The 6,869-nt window shown below is 43.0% G+C and overlaps 1 pseudogene; it reads right to left on the bottom strand.

Annotated features, from left to right (window-relative positions):
- Nucleotides 4,753-6,470, bottom strand: LOC109821104 (annotated as a pseudogene).

The raw sequence follows: 6,869 nt of genomic DNA, 5'->3' as shown, positions 1-6,869 counted from the left end.
CAGGAAACCAAGTCTAGACCCAAAACCGCATCGCGGTCGACCGCCGCGCTAATCACGGTCGACGGTGGCCAATCGACAGAGAACAAAAAACTACTACAGGGTCTCGCGGTCGACCGTCACGTCTCTCGGGGTCAACCGCAAAAAGTCCAGAGACTTTTCCTATGTTCGTGCACATTCGTGGTTGACCGCTGCGCCACTCACAGTCGACCGGACCGAACTCAAAACTATCCTCCACTATTTCCTGAACTTCACTGTTTCCTCTTCAATTCTCCATCTCGGTGAAGTTTTCCCAAAACTGAGCCGACAGCAACCAAACCAAATGTCTCATTTGTTTCGTCCAGTACGAAGTGAAACGAAATCACAACAACGAACTAAATCCACAACAAGTCGAGACTCAAATAAGAATGTGAACACTCTTCAAACGTCGGTATCTACTCATCAAATCGGTTGCATCATAAATGACTGCCTACGTATCCTCTTGCTGAAGGAATCAAGCCTTCACATAGTTTCCCAAATGACCTCCAAAGACCCTCAATCAAATAGAAAAGTTCTCAACTCTTCACCAACAAATATGTGGCTGATAGCTCTCTAAATGGCCCCAAAGTGAAACAAATCAAATACCTCTACCTGAGGTGAACCAATAGTCGTATCCAAATCATATCCACCAGCTGTATTCGAATCAACCAACTCATCATCTGCACACAAATCCAAATGATCCCCTAACTGTGTCACCTCAGATGGAATCTCAAATGATACAGTATAATCTAGAGTATGTGGAGTAATCTCCACCCAATGTGGAGTAGCATCACTTTCCATCTGCTTCGATACATCTAAGGTCTGTCCACAACTCTCCACCTGCTGAGAGTCAATTAGCTCCCTCATCGAAGTCTCAACCAAAGTGACACTACCAGACCAGACATCCAATGGAGTTACCGCCAATCGCAGCAGTCAACAACCTATGTCCAAGATGACTCAAATATGTCAAAGCCTCAACACCAAAATCAATGCTCGACATCAAACACCGATCCTCCTCCAGCAAGGAACAACTTACTAAATCTGCCATCTCATCTCGTTATCCCAAGATTTCCTTTCCATCGAAGTGTCTCAAAATGTCGTGAGCTCAGCTCAAATGCAGAAACAGGTCCCTCTTGTACCTCCCACCAAAATCAGAATGAAGTACATTCACCTTTCTGCCAATCTCACACTTTTTCAATCTGTTGGAGACTACTAGGACTTTATCCAAATGGGATTTGATTATAACCCAAACACGCCTAGAACAGCCACCAACAAAGGAAACCAAACATCTATTTCCTCCCAATGATGCCTTTTTGGAAGGCCCCCAAACATTCACGTGAACTCCATCTGAAAGACCCTTCATACGGTGAATAGAGGTGTCAAACTTCACGTTGGTCTTCTTGCTCACATCAAAGTGTTCACTAGACTTCAAATTGTAGGTCTGTGCACCCATCTCCAAATCGATACTAGATTGATAAAGCCCCACATGTTGCAGTCTAGTCGAATCAACAAAAGTCGTCAGCTCTCCACCTATCACTGAATTTCTAATCAAATAGTACATGTTATTCCTCCTGACGCCCTTCATCACAAGCAAAGAGTCTTCCATGATCTCGAGAACCATGTCCTCAACATGAACCTTCAGACCCTCTCCAACCAAAGCTCCAATTAAGATCAAGTTCTTCCTTAAGGAATGAACATATCTCACACCATATAACTCCCTAATAGTCCCGTAAAACATTTTGATGTGAATTCTTCCTATCCCAAGGATCTGACATGACACTTATCTCCTATGTATACCACACCACTATCTAGTTTCTGAAAACTGGAGAACCACTCCTTTCTAGGGCACACATGATAGGTCGCACCACTATCTAATATCCACTCGGATTCCTCCGAATAGCTACCTGTAGACTGATAGAAAGCGAATAAATAAAAGTATCAGAAATATTACCATCCGATATAAAGATATTTGCTTATGATGATGGTTGCTTCCCTTTTCTCTTCTGCTTATTCTTCATCCATTCGTCGAGCTTTGGATAATCTTTCTTCCAATGACCAGTATCCTTGCACCAAGCACACGGATCTTTTCTAACTGTAGGATGCCCTGCTCTAGACTGTGAGTTCCAATTCTTCCGGTTTGGATTCTTTTCTCTTAATACCAACACCTCCGCTACTGTTTCAATTGAAGTCTTCTTATCCTTCTTTCGAAGCTGATAATTCACAAGTACAGCAGTGACCTCACTATACGAAAGAGACGCTTTCCCATTAATTAGAATAAGAACAAAGGTCTCATATTGCTCATCTGGTAAGGAACATAATAACAACATATCTTTATCCTCATCCTCTATCATAATATCCACATTCGCCAAATCCGCAAGAAGCTTCATGTAGTGGTTCATTTGATCACTAATGAATGTTCTCTTCTTCAATTGGAAGCGATAAAGTCTCCTCTTCAAGTGTAAGCGATTTTCCACACTCTTGATCATATACTTTCTCTCAAGGATCTCTCAAATTTTCTTAGCTGAAGTCTCATTCATCACATCATACTTTAAATCTTGAGTCATACAAGACCTAATCACACCACACATTATTTTGTTCATCTTCTTCCAAACATTCTCATCAATATCATCTGGCTTGCCATCCAATTCCAAAGTATCTTCTAAATTTTGTGCGTTCAGCGCATCCAAAACTTCATATCTCCATAATCCAAAATTGTTCATGCCATTAAACTTCTCCACATCTATCTTTGTAGAGTGGATATTCAAATTTTGAATTATCTTCACACCAGATGCACCACTCTCAACACCCGAAGTATCTTATTTCCCAGTCATCTTCCTCAACACACCAGCAACCAATGCGGAACAAACTGAAGAATAGATCTAAAACTGAGAATAGATAGAATTTTTATCAAAAAATTCCCACCTTTAACTCCAAAACGAAGCCCTAGTTGAACTTCCAAAGTGATCTACTCCTCCAAAATAGCCAAAGCGTAGCCCGAACTCTCATACCACTTCCTGTGCATCACGGAACAAACACAAACACCGAGAGAGAAGACAACTCAAATCAAACAATAACGACACAAACTCAAACACAAAATTTAAAGTGGTTCGGCAAATTGCCTACGTCCACGGGGCAAGAAGGGATGAGTTTCCACTATAAAGAAAAGAGAGTACAAAATAGAGATTACAAGATCACCTAATTAACCTCTCAAACCAATCTCTCAAATCTCACAAACTAAACTCTTAAACAATTACTCAGAAAGATCTATCTTTTCTGTGCTCAAAATCACCTTCAAGCTACCCCAAAATCCAATTCTGGCAATTGGAACGATTGAAAACCCTAAACAAAACGTATTTGTATTTATATCAAATAGAAAACTCAATCAAAACGAGAAACCAAGCTCATGCTCAAAACCGCATCGCGGTCGACTGCGCGCCAATCGCGGTCGACCGTGGCCAATTGACAGAGAACAGAAAACCACTATAGGGTCTCGCGGTCGACCGTCGCGCCACTCGCGGTCGACCGTAAAAAGTCCAGAGACTTTTCCTATATTCGTGCACGTTCGCGGTCGACCGCTACTCCACTCGCGATCGACCGGACCGAACTCAAAATTGTCCTCCGCTATTTCCTGAACTTCGATGTTTCCTCTTCAGAATATTTATGTATGTGAAAAGAACATCACTAGTCTATTCTTTTTTTTTAATTGAGATAGTAATTTCTCGGGAAAACCTACTTAAATGGAAACCCATTGCAGAAGTTATTTATTCGTTTTGTGTAAGAAATTCATGATTATGATACATTAGCTAAACGGAAAACTAAGAAATACATTGCTTAACCTAATAATTTAGTTGGAACTAATCTAGCAAGGGAATTTCATACCTATTAATCATACGTATATGCCAATGAGGCAATGATTAACATAAACTTGCTACTACAAAAATAATAATATTGCTACATAGCAATATCTCCCAATATGACCTGAAAAAAATTCAAAATCAAATTTAGTTTTCATCAAGAGAACAAATGCTGTTGTATAAAACAAATTAATAAAAAAAATAGAGGAACAAAAATCAAATATTCATAACAGACTTTGTTAAAAGATGGATGAAAGCATTGAAAGCCTATTATCAAAACCCAAACGCCTAACATATAAATCAAGTTTAAAACAATAACTTCAAAGAACAAATTCATACTCACAAGCATACTATAGAGATCTTTGTAGACTCGCCCTTTCAATTAGATTAATTTTTGTAAACAATAATGTACTAATGGCAAAGATTGTGCAGAGCCTTTCTTTACTACCACAGACTCTAAATCGGCTTTCTTAGTCGCCAATTCCGTTGTAGAACATGATTTTGCCATGGATTGAGATAGATTTCATCAAAATTCAAAATTTTATCACTAAAATAGTTTTAGAATTCAGGGCTTTGGTCAATTGATAGCTTTTGAGAATAAGAGGGATAAGGGCTTTTGACACTATGGTCAAGAATTGGGCAAATTTCGTCCAAAGCTTTAACTTTTCTGAGAGATTTAGGGTTCAACAATCGGAATTTTGTTTTAAAAAAAGTGATTTTTTTCTTATGCATTTTCTGACTGCTAGAATAGTATTTTGGGGAGCTTTTCAAGGGTTGTGGGCTTATACGTACACTACTAGCATGATAAATGCATAAATTTATTTTTACTAGGATTTTAAAGCTTGCACTTTTTTCCTAGGGAGAGGGATGCATAAATTTTAGATTTAAGGTTGCTACACACAATTTTTCCATAATATATAATATTTTACGATTACAGGGAACATATCCTCCTCCAACTAATCTCTCACATTTTGCTACATCATGTCTTTATTTACAGCAAACACCCCGTCTTATGCTCTAATCACACGAAGCAACTAAAGGCAAATCCACCTCATCCCTCCACTCCACAACCCTACTCTCAAAGCACTCACTCTTCACCTCATTAGGACAATAACTCACCCAAATCCTCCCTCCAATCCTCCACTTCAAAACTCTCCCCTCCATCTCTCTCCACTTCCAGCTCACCCCCTCCCCATCTCCCCCGCACACCAAGCCAACCGTCCATTGTTTTACTAAACACCTCCGGACTCCGGTGTACCTCCCTTCATTCCCCTGCCGCCCCGGCCGGCACCTCAGCTCAGTCATCCCGTCGTAAAGACCCTCAAGTATCACGCGGCGCTGCCCTCCGCCTCCTGCTCCCACCTCCAGCTCTTCCATCGTGTCCTCACGGATGTTCTCGCCCTCGCCTTCAGTGTAGGAAATTTTGGGGTTGCTGAATTCCCCTTGATCGTCTGTGTCGTCTCCGACTCTCGTTCAGGATTGTACGTCGACCGGCCCAGGCTGAGCCCGGTGGTGTATGAGGACCCGATTTCCGGCCCGACCCAGACCTTTATTCTGGACGGGAAGTGCCGCTCAGCTCGTAAGTGGTCGCGTTCATCATCATCATCATCTTTCCCCAGCCCCAGCCTGACGACGTGGAGCCTTATGTTGTCGACACGTGTGCTGACTCTGATATACCGGGGGTCGTTCATGGTCACTTTGTACTCCATCTGGATTACTGCTTCCAGCTGCTGGTGGGCCAGGGCGTACTGGAGCGCGGACTCCTTGATGGCGAGCGTCGCCCGCAGTATGACTGTGCCGCTGCAGATGCGGGTTCATGCGCGATTGCGGCAGCATACCCTTTTAAGACAAGCCGTGCGCCATCGCGCGTAGCACGGCAGAGCCTGGGGACCATGGGCCGTCGGCTCTGCTGGAGCTCCTGGACGAGCCACACTTGGTGATGACATACCAGGGACGCATGACAACCCCTCCTCCCAGTCTGGGCAACGGCCTGAGGACCCACGAAGCGGCCGGCAGTCAAGGGGCCTGTCAGCAGGATTGGGCCCACGGCAGCGGAAAGCAGAACCGCTTCTGCGGGCTGCGTCGACGGCGCACCAGCCAGAAGCAGGCGGCGAGTTTAGCACAAGCGATGAACAGGAACCGGGCCGACTCTTGGGCGTTGTTAATGGCATAAGATATGGGTCCAACATCAAGTCTTGGCCCACTGTTGTCGTAAGGAAGAATGGAACTAGTAGGAGATAAGGTTATAATTTCTTGGACAAGCTGAGTGAGGAAGTGACAGGGAGTGAGCGAGGAGAGAGGGAACGCGCTGGAGGCCCAGAGGGTCTTTGATGGGCCGAGGCCCATGAGGGAGATGGAGAAGGTGATGAGTTCTTGGGCCGTTGTTTCGGCACGTAGGAGGATGGATTTGTCGGCGCTGGCGATGAGCAGGAGAGAAGAAGGAGAGGAGGAAGAAGAGGAGAGGGTGGTGATCCATGACCAGACTTGGTCCATTCTAGTCTCTCGATGCTGCCCTGCGATTTTGGCTGTGAGTGGGATGAGTGTTCACAGGCTAGGTGCTTTATTATGGCATTGGGTTAGCGTTTTTGCCTATAAGCCCTAAGTTTCACGTCTGTTTATTTTTGAATCCTCCCACTTTAAAATAACTCTCAAACAAAAAATATCATATTGAGTATCTCAAACTCACTTTGTATACTTCAGCGGTCTAGTATATATCGGATTACGCTTATATATAACATCATATCGCATTCGGAATGCTGGACTACACAAAGCAGATCGATCTAAAAAAAAATTCAGTAGACAGATAGTGTATTTTGCTTTGGAGTGATATTCGAAATGCGTCGGCCTAAAAGTAAATAACAATAAAGTCTTGGGTTTATAGGAAAAAAGCGCTTGGATTCATTAAAAGATGTAAGAATGCATCTAAAACGAAAAATAGAGGTGAAGAATTGGCCAGAGAGGAGAAGATACCAACGGATATGAGGTGGGTCTCGTTGAGGT

Source organism: Asparagus officinalis, chromosome 8 (assembly GCF_001876935.1).
Source record: "Asparagus officinalis chromosome 8, Aspof.V1, whole genome shotgun sequence".
NCBI lineage: Eukaryota > Viridiplantae > Streptophyta > Magnoliopsida > Asparagales > Asparagaceae > Asparagus > Asparagus officinalis.
This window is presented reverse-complemented; position numbering and strand designations above follow the sequence as displayed.